This window comes from Lissotriton vulgaris, chromosome 1_1, assembly GCF_964263255.1.
Source record: "Lissotriton vulgaris chromosome 1_1, aLisVul1.2, whole genome shotgun sequence".
In the NCBI taxonomy this organism is placed as follows: Eukaryota; Metazoa; Chordata; class Amphibia; order Caudata; family Salamandridae; genus Lissotriton; species Lissotriton vulgaris.
The window spans coordinates 165,041,064-165,061,378 of record NC_141685.1 but is presented as its reverse complement, the minus strand read 5'-3'; the positions used below and the strand labels follow the sequence as shown (position 1 = coordinate 165,061,378).

Genomic DNA, 20,315 nt, shown 5'->3' with positions numbered 1-20,315 from the left:
AGATACTCTACTATCCCTCTTAAAGTGTAGACACCCACTCGTTTTTGCATATACTGCCACATCCGTATGATAAATAGCCATTAGACGAGCGAGCCATTGTTGCACCGATGGTGCTGAGAGGTCTTGCCATGCCTTAGCCAAGCTTAGCCAAAAATCTGTCATTACAATAAATACAAATGCCTGTGCCGGGCTAGGGATTGATTCATATCTAATCCCCAGTAATATAAATTGCGGGCTCTGTACTACACTTAGTCCCAGTCCTCCCTCCAGGAACTCAGTAATGTCCCCAATGAGGCCACCTTGGGCTGGGCAGGTTGCAAACAGCGTATCAAATGCGCCCCGTATGAATGGCATCGGGAACAGTGCTTGTTTCTGGTTCCACCCCATTTAGCTATTTTCCCCAGAGTGTAGTACAACTTGTAATCTGTTTTAAAATGCTGTTACAGGTTAAAGAAGGACAGAATGCTTATCACAATGCGATTACGTGTGTGACGACTTTTGGCACAGAATCCAATGATATCAGAAAAATTGTTCTTAAGAACTGGCATTTGATAAGAAAGGTTGACTCACAATTAGAGAAACCGCGTTTTGCATTCAAACGTGGGGGAAATCTTAGAGATCATCTAGTTAGGGCATACAGTGAACCTAAAACTACAGCTTTACAGGATATGTGGGGCCTTATGCCAGTGGTGGATCATTACCCATGTGGGCACTGCCGCCTGTTCTACCACTTTAGTGGTAAAATCATGCATTCTAAACGATAAACAATAGGTGTTGAAACATCATTCTAACTGTTTGTCGAGAAATGTAATATACTGTATCCAATGCCCGTGCCTATTATTTTACATTGGGAAAACTGCACAAGAGGTGAAAAAACTCATAATGCAACATCAAACACGAATACGATGCAAAGGAACAACTGCACCTCTTGTAGAGCACTACTTGCTTATGTCTCATGTTCCAACAGATATGCAATGGTTTGTACTAGAGATTGTTAAGGGTTCTAGACGGTGACGCAATGTTGATCCCCTACTCACACTGAAGGAAAACATATGGATCTGGTCTGCTAAGACTGTAGAGAAGGGACTCAATTCTTTTTTGGAGTGATATACTCTGGCAACACTGTATCACTAGATTTTTGTGATATTTTTGCGAGGCATTTGCTGCTGTGATGTACTGAAGAACTTTATCCTGTCTGGTCTGCGTTGGATTTTTAACGAAACAGATGGTCCTGTGGTTTCTTATGTTCTGAGAACTGTGGGCTTCTCATTTACGATCCAAGTATTGTCACAACATATTTAGTTTTGGTTGAATCGAGCCACTGACTAATTGATATCCTAAATGCTGATCTGTCCTTAAGGGGGATGGCTTATTCTCCCGTTGTATTTTACTGATTATGTAATCCATTACTTTTCACTGTCCCGATTCTCTGCACTTATGAGTGCAATGCTTCAGTCATCTGCCGTAATAGTCTATTAATACTTCCAAGATGGCCGTCACGCCACGCCGTCTCTCACGTAAACAGGGTTAAAGTTCAGCGTGAGGCTGGCGGTTTCAAACGGACTTGGAGATTGATTCTTCATGCATAATACGAAATGTGAGTACAATATTAGTTGTCTGGTTTGTAAGAGAGTATATGGATAGATGAAGTCGGCAGTGATTAGATTAGTTTGATTTTTCTTTTCTTCCATTTTTACAGCTACAAAATGGTTGTTGTTGACACAGGTAAGAGTGACTGCTCTGTTGGCCTTTGATTGATTTTGGCTTCCTATGATGAAATGAGTTACAATTCTGAATTTTAATATTGACCTTATTCTTTGCTTTAGAGACATGTTTGAGAAGGCAGGATGGAAATGCAATTGGATATATAGAGTAAGGATTCTATGTTGCTGTGTTGGTCACAGGTTTGTGCACTATGGGCACATTGAGTGTTTTCAATTGGTTTTCTTTCCCACACTTATTGGTGTAGTTTTAGTTGTAGTATCTTGAGGCTTGTCTTTCTGATTAGGCATGCTTGATGGGTCAGTCACTGAAATTGGACTGCGGAGTGAGCAGACAATACTTTTAGACCCAGGGGATATTCATGGTTGTGTATATCGTTTTTATTCTGTGGTTGGAATGGTTGGATACTAAGCAACGCTGTGTCCTGAGGATTGTCTTATGGATCTGTATGACCTACTAAAGACCGAAACGTCGACTTCCTTACACCCGTTTTGTATGTTTGTCAGATTTTCTGACACCTGTTTTGTATATATTTGTCAAAACTATAAAAAGGTTTCTGATTGAAAAATACCTGTGAACTGTGAGTTAGCTATGTTTACAAGAGGGTGTTACACTAAGAAAACTGTGAAATAGATTTACTAGTGACAGTGTTGCTAGGTAGTCGATTGATTTAAATTCATTCTATAAATACAACTTTTTAGGTCTCGCCCTGGCGAAAGCGCGCGAAGCACGCACCCACACACAGGCACACATAGACACATAGATACACAGACACACACACACACACGCAGACACACACGCAGACACACGCGCACACACACAAACACACACACACCCCCGCCCCCCATCACCGGGCTCTTTCTTCTACAGGCTCCAAAAACACGGGGCTCCCTCAGCTCACGGGAGCCCCGGACACTGCCACGCGCTCCATGCCCCAGGCAAAGTTGGCCGCACGCATGTGCAGTGCGTAAGGACTGCGTGTGTGTTCCCGTGAGGTCGCCCGCTTTCGCTTCGGCTAAACCTGTGGTGGGCATCCCTTGTTTGTCCTGTTTGCTGAAAAGAATGGCAGACTGGCAAGAAATGAGCGCTTATCTTCTGCACCAAAGTACAGGCACAGGTAAGCTGCCTTTAACGTATAACTTGTTATGTAACTGGTGCTTGTGTAAAGCACTCCCTCGCCTTTGTTTTCTCTTGCTGTGGTGAGCTCTTCCTGTGCTCATAGTCAGTGCCTAGAAGTGCTCCATGTTATTGGCTGGGAGAGGATGGGTCATTACAGAGCTGCTGATTTTAGAACTAGTCAATCAGACGAGTCCAGGCGCCGGCTCAGCACCCTGTGATTCCAGGCAAATCGCTTCACCTTCCCCTGTTCACAATATGAATGCGTCCCTTTGTTATGTAACTGTTGCTCGTGTAAAACGCTCCCTTGAGTTTGTTTTCTCTTGCTGTGGTGAGTGCTGCCTGTGCTCAGACTCAGTGCCTAGAAGCCCTTTTTGGCTGGGAGTGGATGGGTCATTACAGAGCTTCTGAATTTGAACTAGGCAATCAGACTCGAGTCACGAACTAAAGGAGTTCTGAGCATAGCCCTTCCCAGACCTTCAAGGCTGAGACGAAACCCACCAATCAGAAGGGAAAACAGCAGCGCGTCATCACTCACCAGGTTGATCCTGGCTTCTGTCCTTTTGTGTTCCCGTCTGATCCTTTTCGCAGTTCTTAAAAGCCTCTGTCACCTGTCCTGTCTGCAGACCACAACGAGGTATCTGCACAGGGGTGTCACCCCCTATCCCAATTGTTTTTTTGTTTTAATACCCCATTTATATGTACTGTATCAGCTTGTCACACCTCTGTGGCATAAGAACCTGCCTTTAAGTAATATCTTGTTGTTTAAGAATGCACCAGGCCTTCACAAGACTGTGAATAAACAGGACGTGTTCCTTTTGATGATGATAAAGACGCCCGACTCATGCCTCTCTTGTGTCCGAACAGTATGTTTTGACTCGCACTAAAACATCTAGTTTGAATATGTCCCTGTTGTGATACATTTCTTTGTTCATAGTTATGACTTGATTAAAAAGTGTAATAAGTATTTGAATACACCCGTATGGTACATTTGTATAGATGTACTTGCAGAAAGGCAAAAATTAAGATTGTCTGTGCCAGATTTCGGGACTCTGAGAGGACGACTATTCCTGCTTGAACCTTCTCTTCCCACCACTTTATCTGTTTTTCTATATCCTCTGGCATGAGCTTATTCAACAACTGATAAAGTTTCCCAATGGGGGGGTTTGCAAATCAAGACTCTATCAACCAGTTCAACCCTCAAAATGCCTTTGCTCCTCCTGCTTTTTTCAGTAACAAATCATGGAGCTGAAGATATTTTTAAAAACTTGTGATGCCCTAGGTTAAACCTGTGCAGTAGGGTCTCAAACAATTCATATGGGAGTCCTATAAAATTACCAGGTGATTAGAGTTTTTGTGTAATGCAGTTCAGCCAACCCAGCCCTACTTTCTTCCGGACCACGGCCCATATTTTGAACAAACAACGGAGGGTCTTAAATCATACTCTTTTATAGTATCCATACTAAAGATGCCTTCAAAGTACACCCCATTCCCCATCAGAAGCTTGTACGGGATTAGGACTTTGATAAGCCTCTCATTTTATCCCCAACAAAATAGACATCTGTTGCAGGGCAGTGGCCCAGTAGTAGATTGTTGTATTAGGTGAGCTCTCTCAGGGGGGTCAGATATTTTAGCACCATTATAGACCTAGTATAAGCCTAGAAAAAGCCCCATCAATATCCTTAAACCATTGGTTCCCTACTTCAAGAGGGATGGCCCTAAACAAGTAGAGTATTTTAGGGATCTTGATCAAATTGATTCTACCTATTAAAGACATTTGTAAGTTGTTTATTCTGCCAATTTCTACTCTTGTACTTTTTAGGGCTCGCCCCTTTTCTATTTCGCAGAAATAGAAGGGGTGAGGACTATTGCGGCCAAACCACTACTTTGGAAAAGGCACTCTACAAGCAGGGGGATTCGGCGGATTTTGGACAGTTCACGAGTCTCGTGACTCCTCGTGAACGAGCTTGCCCGAACCTTCCCCCTGCCAGCAGCATTCCCATCAATCACCCTCTCACAGGCTTCCCAAGCACTGCCCCGCCCCCTGCACGGCCATCTGTTGCAGAGCCATCTGTTCCCCTTGGATTCCCGTGAGTCGGCTGGCCGTGTCTCGTTTTTTTTAAAACTTTCACTCCTTTTCCCTCAACCATCTCCCCATATACTCTACTTATATGCCTCCTTCCTTCTTATTCCCTTCATCTTTATCCCCACACTATTCCTGCTTTTCCCTCTGCCCCTACTCATTCTACCTTTCTTCTCTCCTTTGCCTCTGCTCTCCTTTTCCCCTCCCTTTCTTCTGCTCCTCGCATCTCATCCTCTCTGTCGGTTATTTTTCTACTCCTTTCTGGTTATTTCCCTTTTCTTTGCTTTCTTCCCTATCCCTTCTTCATCTCTACCTTCTCTTGATTGAATCATCCACTTCTCGTTCTTTTCTTTCCCTCTCTTGTTGATATTGTGCATACTGCATTTTGTACACTTGTTGCCCATGCCGTCTCGCATATGTGCAGCTAGGAAGAGTTGCAGCTTGCGACTGTGGATTATCAGGTATGGTCGAGTAGTGCGATGGTATAGCACTAAGCTTATGGCAGCACGTCTGTTTCGGCAGGCACTCAGCGGGTGGTGAGAACTGTTGTTATCCCATAGCCGTGTAAATGGCAGCCGGCAATCACGGAGTGGTTTACACTTATGTACAACACCCCGTGGCCCTGTTTAATGAAGCTAGATTTTGAGGCTGATCAAAATGGGCAAATCGTATGAATGGGCCTAGCATAGTCAGAGGTGTTAGCTTGGGTGTCTTTACTTCAGGGAAGCAGTGCTCGATAGGGTTCCCCTGCTAAAATTGCCAGTGTCACCAGAGAGCCAGCAAAATCCATGGTGTGCTCGTTCTTGGCAAACAAGCAGATTTCAACCCTAGGGTCTTTGTTTGCAGTTTGCCGATTCACAGCCTGCGCAACGCAGTTTGTGCAGTCCCTGCGTTCTTTCATATGGAGGAGCAAGGATCAGCGTCACAGCATGTTCTCTGCACAATCTGTGATGGGCTGCAGGGTTCCCCAGCCTAGGGCGATTAAGGAAGGGAAATGCCTGTCTGCAAACTGTCAATTAATAAAAAATAATCTGTGCGCACGAGAGCGAAGCTTGCGCCCCTGCTTCCTGTGATATACTCGAATTCCCGTCTCACAGAAATGTGCATTTTAGTAAAAAAAATAGCCGATGTAAGAAACGCTCAACTGTATATACTCATTTTAGCGTTAAAGACACAAGGTTAACTTTATTGTACACATCACATTGTATTTAAAGCGAAATAGGAACGAAGGGCCAGTGGAAGCTGCCAGCAGTGGACAGTTACAAGTTAAATGACAAGGAGCTTTACAAGAGCAAATGAAGGGCATTTGGTCTTTGCGCTCACTCGACAGAAATGTGCATTTTAGTTAAGAATCAGCTCTGTAAGAAACGGGCAACTTTACATACTCTTGTTAGCGTTTGGGACACAAAGTGAACTGTATTCTACACATTACCCTGCATTTAAAATGAAATAAGAACAAAGGGCCAGTGTAAGCTGTGAGCGACGTGTTATTTTAAGCAGCGTTGGCATGTAGCACATAATATTTCTCTATTAGGCGGCTCAGCCCGTGACTCTTTTTATGCTGTGTGCCTCTTCTGCCACTTAGCATCCCTGCCCTCTCCTTCTCAGTGTGTTGTGGCTGTCGTGGTTTCGCTTCCCCCACCTCCCATCCCAGTTGGCTCTGTTATTTCAGCCCCCGTTCTGTGTGTGGGCTCTCTCTCCATCTGTTGACACACGAACTAACCAGGCAGCCCACCCCCTCCCTCTACCACATCAAAGGCAGCCCAGCCTCCTTCCCCCAGCGTGCGCTCTGCCTCAGGCCAGCATCTCTCCTCCCATAATTATTCACTGCAGGGCCTGCGTCTCGTCACCCTTCCTCCCAGTCCCCACAAGCAGGCTTCTCCAGTGGCTGCATGCAAATCTGAGCCCCAACCTCTCTGACATCGCATCTCTCTTTCCATTTGTCTTCCCCAGCCTCTATCTTTCTTTCTGACAATTTTTTTTTTGTTTCTAGTAGCAGCTCTTCCTTTCTCCTTCTCTCTCTGATGTATTAGGTTCATACCTATCCGCAAAACTTTATTGCTTGTTTTTTTTCCTGCGCCCCTGTGCCTTTCAGCCTCGTGGGGGTTATCTAAGCAGCTGTCAGTTTCCATTGCTTCCACTTCGCTGCGGCTATCGGTGTGTATTTGTCAGGCACTCGGTTCCTGTTGCTTTCTGTTTGTGGTCCGCCGGTGACTGGCGGTCACTCTCTGACCCTGTGCTGATATGCCTGCCAGTATCTTCCTCAGTTTATGGGCGTCAGGGTGTCTGCCTGCTTCTGTGTCTTTAGGCCCATCTGCTTGTGTTAACCCCATTGTGCCACAGTGTGTGTGCATGTTTGTCGTGCTTACAGAACTCAGTGATACCATCCCTTTCCAACTTCATTGCTCTCACTCTGCGTGTGCTCTGCCTCAGGCCAGCATCTCTCCTCCCATAATTATTCACTGCAGGGCCTGCGTCTCGTCACCCTTCCTCCCAGTCCCCACAAGCAGGCTTCTCTAGTGGCTGCATGCAAATCTGAGCCCCAACCTCTCTGACATCGCATCTCTCTTTCCATTTGTATTCCCCAGCCTCTATCTTTCTTTCTGACTATTATTTTTTCTTTCTAGTAGCAGCTCTGCCTTTCTCCTTCACTCTCTGATGTATTAGGTTCACACCTATCCGCAAAACTTTACTGCTTGTTTTTTTTTTTCGTCTATCTTTTTTCTCTCTCTGTCGATTGGCCTCTGCCCGCCAGCGCCCCTGTGCCTTTCAGCCTCGTGGGGGTTATCTAAGCAGCTGTCAATTTCCACTGCTTCCACTTCGCTGCGGCTATCGGTGTGTATTTGTCGGGCACTCGGTTCCTGTTGCTTTCTGTTTGTGGTCCGCCGGTGACTGACGGTCACTCTCTGCCCCGTGCTGATATGCCTGCCAGTATCTTCCTCAGTTAATGGCGTCGGTCTTTACTCTACTCCTTCTGTCCTGGCATTTAATTTAACTTCTGAGACATATTTTGGGTAAACAGGGCTCTGTGACACCCTCAGCCTCATACTTAAACTACCGCTGAATGTGCTCACCCCTCAGCCTGGCCGCCATGTTTGCCCTCACTCTACCGCCCTCACACTACCAGTCTACCACCCTCACTCTACTGCCCTCACTCTACTGCCCTCACTCTACCGCACTCTCTAGCACTCTACCGCCCTCACTCTACCACCCTCACTCTACCGCCCTCACTCTACCACTCTACTGCCCTCACTCGACCGCCCTCTACCACCCTCACTCTACCACCCTCACTCTACCACCCTCACTCTACCGCCCTCACTCTACCACTCTACCGCCCTCACTCTACCGCCCTCATTCTACCACTCGACCGCCCTCACACTCCAAATACCACTCAGTGCCACATAATTACACGCCACATAATTACACTGCACTCAATGCAACGCTCTCCAAATACCACTCAATGCCACATCATTACAAGCCACACAATTACACTGCACTCAATGCAACATACACTCCAAATACCACTCAGTGCCACATAATTACACAGCACTCAATGCAACATACACTCCAAATACCACTCAGTGCCACATAATTACACGCCACATAATTACACTGCACTCAATGCAACATACACTCCAAATACCACTCAGTGCCACATAATTTCATGCCACATAATTACACTGAACTCAATGCAACATACACTCCAAATACAACTCAGTGCCACATAATTACATGCCACATAATTACACTGCACTCAATGCAACATACACTCCAAATACCACTCAGTGCCACATAATTACAAGCCACATAATTACACTGCACTCAATGCAACACACACTCCAAATACCACTCAGTGCAACATAATTTCATGCCACATAATTATACTGCACTAAATTCAACATACACTCCGAATACGACTAGGTGCAACATGATTTCACGCAACATAATTACACTCTACTCAATGCCACATAAATACACTTTATCTGGATAGCGAACTATCACACTCTATCCACCCTCCCCTCCCTCTCTCAAATCCCACTCTCTCCTCACTCACTCCTCTCTCCCCTCTCCCCACTCACTCCTCTCTCCCCTCTCCCCACTCACCCCTCTCCTCTCCCCATCTCCCCTTTCACCACTCAACACTCTACCCTCTCACCACTCACCACTACACTCCCTCTCCAATCCCTCTCTCTCTCCTCACTCACATCTCTCTCGCCTCTCCTCACTCACCCCTCTCCTCACTCTCTCCAGGCCTGACTCACTCCTCCCCTCTCACCACTCTCCCCTCTCAACACCACTCTATTCTCTCAACACCACTCTCCTCACTACTCTCCCCTCTCCTCCTAATTGCATTTTTTAACGGCTGCCAAGCCTTGACACCACATCAAAGGGCTTCTCCTCCCCTAATTATTTTTTTACGGCCGGCCGTACTTTAAATTTCACGCCCGCCATACAACATACAACCACACGCACAACCACACCGTCAGTGCACAATTTCACCAGGCACAGACACCATCAGTCGTCCGTGCATGCATTCACCGGGCACAAACACCACCAGCTGTCAGTGCACACTTTCACCGGGCACAAACATCACCAGCCATCAGTGCACGCTTCCACCAGGCACACACCACCAGCCATCAGTACACGCTTTCACCAGGCACACACACCACCACCAGTGCACGCTTTCACCAGCCACACACACACACCACCAGCCATCAGTGCACGCTTTCACCAGCCACACACACACCACCAGCTATCAGTGCACGCTTTCGCAGGGGACAAACACCACCAGCTGTCTGTGCCCACTTCCACCAGGCACACACCACCAGACGTCAGTGCACACTTTCACCAGGCACACACACACCACCAGCCTTCAGTGCATGCTTTCACCAGTCACACACACACCACCAGCCGTCTGTGCACGCTTTCACCAGGCACACACCACCAGCGTCAGTGCACGCTTTCACCAGGCACACACACCACCAGCCTTCAGTGCACGCTTCCACCAGGCACACACACCACCTGCCGGCAGTGCACACTTCCACCACAGCACTACTCAGCACCACCACAGCACCACTCAGCACTACTACAGCATCACTAATGGGCACCACAACATCACTATGCGCTACAACAGCATCACTGAACGCCACAGCATCTCTTGTCCCCAAAACAACATCACTCAACGCCACCACAGCATTAATCTGTGCAACCATTCAACAACAACTGGTTCAAATATTTTCTGTCAATGTTTCAAGCTTTATTACAAATGTCATAAAAAGATGTTGAATGTTTTCACTTCTGTTCTTGTTAAAACATTGTGATTTGTCAGATCAATACATGTAAGACAGGGGAAAACTAAACATATACCTTTCCTAATGCTATAGATGTAACATTTGCTAACTTTATAACTATTGGCATTTCTAATAACAAAATGAATACTTTTATATTTTGAAAAACATAAACGAAAATTACAAATTTTTTACATTTTACACACCAAAAGCTCAGACTTTTCTATTGCGAGACCTATTGCATTGCAAATGCTTGTTATTAATGGATCCAAATTTTGTCTGTATAATTTTATCTACGTCAACTATGATTTTTACCCCTAAATAGGTAGCCCCCTCTAACACTTGCCAATCCTCCCATTCCACTTCTGTGTTTTTAACAATTTGGTTCTTATCGAGATTTAATGGATATCCCAAAAATCTTCTTAACTGCTCTTTTATTTCTCTTAATGCTTCCCTGGGATCTGTAGTAACTACTGCCAAGCCATCGTCGTAGGCCAGTATTTTTGTTTCCCAATCATGTGACCTAATATGCTGAATAAATATATTTTTTACTATCCTCCTTATCATAGGATCAATATGCAAGGCAAATAACAAGGAAGAACAAGGACATCCCTGTCTAGTACCTCACTGTATTTTTATAAGTTCTGACTGGCCTTCCATCATGGAAATCCTAGCTTTGAGCTGCTGATACAATGCTTTCAAGACCATTTAGAACCTGGCCCCTATCCAATCTGCTTGATCACTAACCCAAGGCAGTGCCAGGAGACTCTGTCAAATGCTTTTTCAACATCCAAGGGTATTGAAGCCCTAGAGTCTCCCTTCACTGCTGCTGCATCGAAAAGTGTGATTTACCCACCTGACGTGGTCAGTTGTTCCTGGACCCGGAACAAAGCTGTGTTTCCAAGAAGACACAATTTTGCTGATTGTTCCAGACAGCCTTGTAGCCAGGATCTTGGAGTAGATTTAAGAGTCACTGTTCATTAGGGTAATCAGCTGGTATGAGCCTAGTTCTAATGGAGACTTCCCTTGTTTTGGGAATACCACCATTTTTATTAAGGCCCAAGATTCATGTGGCGCCTCCCCTCCCTGTACTATCAGCACAAGTTCCAGCAGGTACTCATTGAGGCAGGAGGACAAAATCTTCTAGAACTTTCCCTGAATGAGATCCGTTCCAGCTGCGAGGGCGGAGGTTGTTAACTCAATTTCCTCTACAGTGATTGGTTGATCTAAATATTACTGGTCTTCCTCTCCTATATTCCACATCATCACTGAGTTCAAATATCTTATAAAGTCCTCAGACTCCTCTCCCGCATCCTCGGTATATACCTTTGGTAAAATCTCTAAAAGGCAGCCCTTGTTCTTTCTCAATCCGAGACTATTCCTGACACAGGATCTTGAACTTCCTGAATATGAGACTGGGCTATTTGCTGCCTAGTCCGCACCGCCAAGAGATGACCCACCCCTCACTGTATTTGTAAAAAATGTTATTGCTGTGCCAGAAATTTGTCTGCGGCCTTCTTTGTCCAAAGACTCACTGTTGCTGCTTTAGCCACAGCCACTTTCAGCTGTGCTGTCTGAGTCTCCATACCCAAGGCCACTGTTTCCCTCACCATAGCTTCTGCGAGTGACAGCCTTTTATAGAGGTCACCCAGAAAGAGTCTCTCTCATTTTTTTGACGGCCCAGCTCTACCGGTCAGTCTTGCCTCGAACCCCATCTTGAAAGGCATCCCAGATTATCCCAACGGGGGAACTACCCATGTTTTTTTTACATAAAAACTGGAATCCAGTCCTGCATAAAATGGAGGTATGCATCATCCAGTAACAGATCCCGTTCAAAAGACCAACCCTGCAATTGACCCACCTTATCTAGATGAGGGACCTCTAGTACCAAAGGGTTATGGTCTGACGTGACCATGGGATAATTCTCTATTCGGCAACCCTGCAAAAGATCTAGGGAAATAAAAAAAATAGTCTAGCCTTGCATAAACTTTATATGGAGCTGAAAAATTAGGGACCGAGGCTCATCAGTCAGCCCTGGAGGTAGTCCCTGACAAAATCGCTACTCAAAAATGGAGAAAGAAGATCAGAACCGGATGTATGTCAGTACAACGCGATCTTTTAGATCGCGGTACTTGACATCGCAGGTTTTACAACGCAAGTCGTTACAACGACTTGCGTTGGAGGGCGCGGATTTTGGAATTTTTTAATTTTATATTCCAACACCAGTCCCCGTAACAGTAGGGAAGGTGTTGGACTATAAAATTAAAACATTCCTTATCCCACAGCGCCATCCAGCGCAAGTCGTAGTAACGACTTGCGTTGTAACAGCTGCGGGGAAAAGGTCGTGCGGTGTAAACACCGCGTTGTAAACGACGTTCCCCTCAGAACCAGCTGAACCGGCCAACATACGAATACCAGCACTGACGGCAAACTAAGATGGAACTATTCTACTACCCATCAGGTTTACAGTAAGGACGGGGGAGGAAAAAGCTTAACTCAAGTCTGCTCTGGCAACTTCCCTGATCCAAAAGACCTCCCTCTTGAACTTATTTACTCAACCTTCAAGCAAATGCAAGGGGAGGCCTGGTTGGAAAATCGTTGGGCTCACTAGGCCACAAAAAATTGCAAGGGTCAATTTGGAAAATCAGTAAAACTTGCTCAGAAATGAAGGATAGAGTGACCCTTATGGAGGAAAGGGCCGGAGTAACAGAGGGGGGAGGCAGGAAACTCTAAAAGCATAAGGAGGCACATTATTCGCAAATGACGGATGTAATGTGGAAACTTGAGGAATTTAAGAGCCAACAGCACCGAAACAATCTTAGGTTTCTGGGTCTAGCAGAAAACATTGAGGGGAGTGATATCAGATGTATTATGGTGGGACTTCTAAGGGAGTTTTTTCTGACTTACCTCAGTGGAACTGGGACGCTGAGGTGGAGCGAGCTCACTGTTTTCCGATTACGCTAAGAAAAAAACCAAGTGGCAGGACAACCTGAATGGCCTCAGGCAGTTTTATTTTTCTTGGGTAACTTCCTACTCAGGTAAGCCATATTCAACAAGCGGAAGGTAAGGGCACCTATGAGGTAAATACGTTCTTTGTCCGCCCAGAATTTTGCTACACTATTGTGGAAAGGCGATTGTGACTACGCCAGCTGATTTCATCCTTTCAGGGACTAGGTAGTGAGGCATATCTATTAAATCCGTCCCGTCTTAAAGTCATCTATAATGGGAGGGTGCAGTTTTTTACGTCTGAAATGAAGGCTCAAGAGCATCTGAAGGAGATCAAAGAATGGTCCAGGGTTCCATGATTAGAATGAAACGTTTCCCTTAATATTATCTGTGTAGAGATTTCTGCAGCCAGCAGTCTATGGACTTTAAGAAGAGGGCTCTTTTTTTTCTTCTTCTTACTTATATTATCTTTACCACCGAATCTTTCTTTTCCTTAGTTTGTCTTTTTTTTCTGCCCTTGTTTTTACATGAGGGTTGGAGTCTGGGGGCACTTCGGGAAAGGTGGAGTGGGTGGCATTAACAGGGTCAGATCTGACCTATTTGCTCGTTTGAGGTGGGGGTGGTGAGGGGGTGGGTGCTGTAGGGTGAGTTGGGGGAGGGGTCGGTGGGGTATGGGCAGGGGAGGTCATCAAAGTAGACGGACAGTCATGCACAAGGGGGATGACAATTGGCTTTTCACACATTATCAATGAGTAATTTGCATTTGTGGGTGTAAATGGTCCCATGAAAAGGCGTAGGGTAGCCCTTGATATGCTTTATCTCAAGGCAGACATCATATGTGTGCAAGAGACACACATTGAGGGGTCTAGAAAGCACTGTGAGTAGGGAGTACTTCGATAGGAGCTCGTAAAGCAATTTCCCAAGGGTTCGGGGAGACCAATATGGACACTGGGTCATCGCTCAGTGTCAGTTCCCCAAAGAAGGTTTTACACTTTGTTCAGTATATGGGTCAATCTTAGATAACCCAGTGGTGTTTGTGTCGTTAAACTCTGAGTTATCATTATGGCCACTCCCTCTTATCATGTGTGGGGATTTCTATATAAATTTGAATGTGGATTTGGTAGGCACAGGCTCTAGAAAGTATAAAGGTCGTACATCTAAAGCTCTTCGTTCTCTGCTGGATCTAGGCTCCATTCATGTTCTGAGGGACGTTTGGAGAAAGAAATATACCTCAGATCCTGGTTTTACATATTTGACGTGAAGTTTTCCAATGGCAAGATCATTAATATCCTCGCTAATATAAATGTCTCATATTCGCCAGAATGAGATCATTGTCTTTTGAGACCGACGCCCCTTCTGGGATTCCTTTGCCACACTAGTTAAACTTTTGTAAATAAAATCATCAACAAACTAACACCTGTTACCACCTCCTCAAAAACCTACAGTGCCAAAACCATTTAACCTGACCAATATGCCCCCGTGACAATCATCACCATATTTGTCAAAACATCTCTGTTGGTAGGAAACATCCCAGACATACATGCTGTTATAATGACACCTCTTGTAAAGACACCTTGCCAATTATAGACTGATTTCTGGCCTAGACCAGTATTACTAAATCCTGGAAGTGTCTTAGTGACTTCTAGCCAGTCATCAGGCACCAAAGAATTATTAAAACTATCCTATTGAACCTCAGGTAAGCATCCCTCTCTGCCATGGACTACAGTAAAAGCTGCATATTGATCCTCCTAGTCCTGTTCGCAGCTTTATATACAGACAACTGCATCATTCTGTCTTCTCAACTTTAGACCTCTTTGGACTCAAATGTGTTTCACTCCAGTGGCTCAGATCGCATTGAACTAACTGCAATGACCAGTGATGTTTCTGAGGGTTCATCTCTCAGACCAACTCTATTCACCACCTACAATGGCTCCACTCACTTCTATACTCGACAACATCAACAGTGGCTACCACCATGCTGACAATACCATAATACATACAATCCCAAAAGAACTAGAGAAAAAAGTTAACTGCGTCATTGCCTCCAACACATACAGAAATGGTTGACAAACAATTGGCTGTGTCTGAATAGCACCAAAGTTTTAGGCACTGTCTAGTTCCTCTCTCCCATCCCAATATATCAGGTAGAAACCTGGGAATCTTTTTCAACGATGAACTGTACGTCTCCACTTGCATTGTCTTTTATCTTCCTCTTCTGCTGCCTTTGTGGACATCCACCCTACTGTATGGAGGGTCCAAACTCATGAATATCATGTCAAACTCAACAAAAGGATGAGGATGCAAAAAATGTATAAAATATTATGCTGACAATCACCACACAGCCAAGTCGTCGAAGCTCCAACAAGGCGATCTGGTACTTGCCAAGTCGAGGATTCATCACAAGGATGATACCGACTTAGCCCCTCAGCTTTATGTGATCACTGTTGTCCATGGCCCCATGACTACAGCCTGGTGAGATGAGAACACCATCACTCGCAACTCATCATATTTCAAGGCTCTACTAGGAGGAGAGCATGAGTTACAGATGACGAAGATGACTCCAGCAACCCTGGGATACTTGATGCTGGAGGAGAAAATCATGAAGGCAGCACAGGTCCAATTACCAAACAAACTGTGCACCCCTACTTTGTTTCCCAGCCCTTGACATCTTGGTTTTCTAATGGAAAAACAAGACCATAACTCCTAGAATGAAAAGAAAAAATAAAATTAGCACAGCACATCACTCCAGGACCTGAGAAACTTAACAGTTATAACTATTATTATTATGTTTCTTATGTAGCGCCTGAATCGACCCCCGAAGGGGTATCTCCGCGCTTGCCTTGGGAACCCGTCCTGGCTTTTCCCTGTGAGATAGCCCCTACAGGGCATCCCCAAGGTGAAAGCCAGGCATCCCGCCGCGGGGGGCCGTTGTGGAGATTAAGCAAGCTTAATGCCCAGAGTTGCAGAGTGTGAACCCATGATTAGGTCAGGCACCGAAGCGAGAATTATCGAGTCCATGGACATTTGAGCTCAAGACCCGGATAACTTGCTACCTTCTTCAAGCATGTTGTGTCCTGTCTCTAAAAATTCACCTGCTCTGTTCTTTGAGTCCCTCTGTTTAAAACCTTTGTGTTGTAATGTAATTATGTACAGCTTGTTTAAAACTTAGAGGGTGAAGAATGCCTTATAAAGGAAATCTATATCCATTCACTGTGCTTTCACTCTCAATTCTCCCTTCACTTTCTGTTTGGTGTTTATTTTCCTATGTGTTTGTTTCTATTTTTTCCTTTGGTCTACTGCAGCGCATGCTCCATCTCCATTGTGTGTACTTAAAGAGCTTCCTGGCCTTGTATGTCTGCACAGGGACTGTAATTCCAGGAAAAAATAAACCGCTTTTTCAAGACTTACCGCCTCTGGCACAACTCTAAAGTTTGGTCACAAGTTACTCTGCAGTCATTTGTGGTGTCCACACCCTGCACCATGGCTGATATGGGTTTTTATGTCCTGTAATGGACCCCCGCCGCCGGTTGTTCGTGGCGTCTTCGTTCGGCGGAGGGGCCGGCTCGCACTGCTCCCCCCCCCCCGAGCCTCAACACACTTCTGGCCCCTGATGCGCGGCATTTACCGGAGGCCGCCTACAATACGCCTGAAATACCTACGTACGTCTGGAGGAGTTGCCGCAGGACTGTGTCACCGGACCCAGCTTCACTTCAGGCCGAGGCTTGCGGCCTATCAGCTCAGAGCCAGAAGGGACCTGCTGAACTCTGCCTCCGGGGCAGCCCTCAAATCTGCGCTTCACTCTTGGGCATTGTGCAACCCCCCACAGCGCTTACCTACTGGGCCCCCTCACGCCTGCTGCGGAGCCAGTGTAGACCAGAGTTCCTCCCGCAGCTCCTCCCAGGCTGATTCGCCGTGGGGGACCCCCCCCCTCGGCCGGTCGTCTGGGAGCATCTTCACCGCCATTGCTGGAGGACACGTGGTGCAGCCCCCAAACGTGGGAGAGGTGGGTGAGCCTTGCGACCCTCCTGCCGCCTTCAGCGACACCGACCGGAAGTGGACTGATACGCGCTGCCCCCCCTCCCCAGAATCCTTGCAATCCTTGGGGCCCCTATGTACGGTTTGGCTCGGGGGCGGCCCGAGCTACACCCGCTGTGCTTCATCTAAACGCCCTGCTGTCAACTGTCCAGCGAGACCCTCCTTGACTCCGGCACCTACTCCACACAGCGCTGTGGCGTGCGACCGGACTGTTTCGGAACCGGAGCGGCCGCCATAACACTGGCTCGGGCTCTGGCCCCCCTGCCTCCTGCCTCTGAGGGACCATGCAACGCACACCCACGGAGGCCTGCGATCAGGCTCGCCTACTATTGGGCCCTTCTGACCTCCCTTGCCGGGCCTATACCCTCCTCTTCTCTTGATTGGGAGCGATAGCGTTAACCCTGCAAACGCGCCTAGTGGCACCCGAGCGCCTGTGAGCCACCTCTCCGACTGCACGCTGCTCTCTCCCTACATTGGTGGTACTGGGTCGGGCTGGCGGCTGGTACAAATCGGACGACCCACACGACCACTTCTCCTGCAGCCTGGGACCTGGAAGCCGCGCGACGCTGGAGACGCGCACCAGCCAGGCTCCTAAACACTTGCAGCCTTGCGCCCCGCTGGCACTGTGGCACTCGTCTCCCGCCACTTTCAGCCCGCCACTCGGTCGCTAACGCCCCGCGACCAGGCTTCCTCTTTGACCGCAACATCGCTGACTCCCCGGCGCGACATGGGTCGCAATGACGCTAGACAGTCAAAAATACCCTTTGAAACCCAGAAAAAGGCGTCCAAAACGCAATCGGAGGGAGCGGACAGCCCCACCGCTTCTGCGCCCCAGGAAGAAGACTGGAAAACGCTCTTGCTGGGCATGAGACAGAGCCTCTCCACGATTGATGCCAAAATAGACACCATTAATGCACGCATGGACAGCGTCGTCGCGAAACTTGAACACCATGACACTCGTATCAAGGAGACTGAAGACAGGATATCGGTACTTGAAGATGGCGCTGCCTCCACTACCAAGCAAGTCACGCAGATGGACAGACTGCTCAAAATAATAGCGGACAAGAACGAGGATTTAGAAGCGAGGTCCCGTCGCAACAACGTTCGCGTCCTGGGACTTGCAGAGTCCACCAACACAGGTAAAATGGAGGTGTTTGTGGAAAAACTAATCGTGGAACTGTTTGGTAGAGAGTCCTCCCCGCACCTCATAGTGGAGAGAGCTCATAGATCTCTCGCTGCTCGCCCTCCACCAGGTGCCCAGCCGCGGCCAATCATCGCCCGCTTCCTAAATTACAGAGACAGAGATGCAGTGCTGCGCAGAGCGAGGGAGGTGGGAACAGTGACATATGGCAACACAACGCTCTCTTTCTTCCCTGACTTTACCCCCTCAGTCCAAGAGGCTCGACGTAAGTTTGCAGGGGTGAAGAAGAAACTCCAATCCCTGGAAATTCCTTATGCCATGCTCTACCCGGCCAAACTGAAAATATCGCACCAGGGTGCACAACATTTCTTTCTAAATCCGCAACAGGTGGAGGACTTCCTTAAGCGCCACCAAAAAGAACGCGCCGGGGACAAGGGTGAAACCCGACGCTCCAGATCGCAGTCCCCTATGTCTCAACAAGACTGACAAACTGAGATACCGCTTTGATCAGAACGACGCTGCCTGAGGCCTTCCACGTGACTTAAATCTGCGTTCATTGGTGAGGTACAATTTCTGTTTTAAATCTCACTGGATTAAGATTGAGAAAGTGCTTGGTCGCCCACCTCCGTCCCGCATAGGATAGCTAGGGCCTCCGTGCGTCTTGCGGGTGAAAGCAAGGAGGTGGTGGGCAGGTTTGGCGCCCCTGGATATCCGTCCCCAATGGGTGATCCCCTACAAACCTTTATCGTATTTTTTGTTCTGGGGTTGTTAAAGTTTGGGAGTGGAAAGGGAGTCCTTGATTCCCGGCCAGTTGGGAATGCCGGTGTGGGTGGGGACTTTATTTGTCTTCATACTGAGATAGCTCACATTGTGTTTTTGCACAACACGTCACGAGCTACTGCTGTTTTGCATTACCGGCCTGTTGGGGTTGCCGGACAAGTTAGGTATATTACCTGTTTTAGGTCCACCTGCGCAGCCGCGGTGGACATCACTGGGAATTTGAGGAATGCCTTGGAAAGTCTGCTATGCGAAAGTACTGGTTTTACTGCTATGTTCTGTTTGCTGTTGCGCGCTGCGTGCATGTGCCATGTTTTCATTTCTAGGGTGGGATGGGTGACGTGAACAACTCGCAACCAGCTGTGCAATTTCAGCTTGTAGCATGGGATGTACGCGGGTTGAATAACCCTAGGAAGAGGCGACAGATACTGGGATATATGGACAGACATGGGGTCTCGGTCGCTTTGTTGCAAGAAACTCACTTAGTGCCTACTACGTCCCCCTCCTTTGCTTCCCGATGGGCATCATGCAGAGTGTTCTCATCTTACTCAAATTATGCTAGAGGCACCACTGTCCTGGTCAAAAGAGGTATGGTGTTCACCCCGTTTGGCTCAGAGGTAGATTCTGATGGAAGATACTGTTTGATTTGGGGGAAACTACACTCACACACTGTCCTATTCGCCTACTATTACGGCCCCAACACTGACGACCCTGATGCCCTCCTCACCATGTGGGGCAAGATACAAACCCTTGGCATATCTCACATAGTTCTCGGCGGGGACTTTAACACTGCACTGATCCCTGCAGTGGACAGGTCGCACCCGCAAGCCAGTCATTATACGCACACACAACGCACCCTCCTGGGCATTGTAGAAGAGCACAGCCTGACTGACACATGGAGGCACTTACACCCTTCTCTTCGACAGGGTACACATTTCTCCGCAATCCATTCCACCTGGGCGCGCATTGATTATGTCTTTCTTTCCGCTGGTCTCACCCCATGGCTTGTCAAGGCACAACACCTTCCCCGCACCTTCTCGGACCACTCACCGGTTCTATTGACACTACGCGTTCCCCTAGATGCTTCCCCTTACCTAAGCTGGCGCCTGAACCACGCAGACCTAACTGATTCAGCCTTTAAAGCTGACCTAGAGCAAGACATATCGGATTTCTTTGACCGCAATGTCGACTCAGTTTCCAGTCTTAC

At 47.2% G+C, this 20,315-nt stretch overlaps 1 protein-coding gene across 1 annotated transcript in view; it reads left to right on the top strand.

The window, feature by feature from the left end:
• Positions 1–20,315, top strand: part of LOC147737994 (uncharacterized) — a 32,347-nt gene that overhangs the window by 1,863 nt on the left and 10,169 nt on the right. The window lies entirely within an intron of this gene.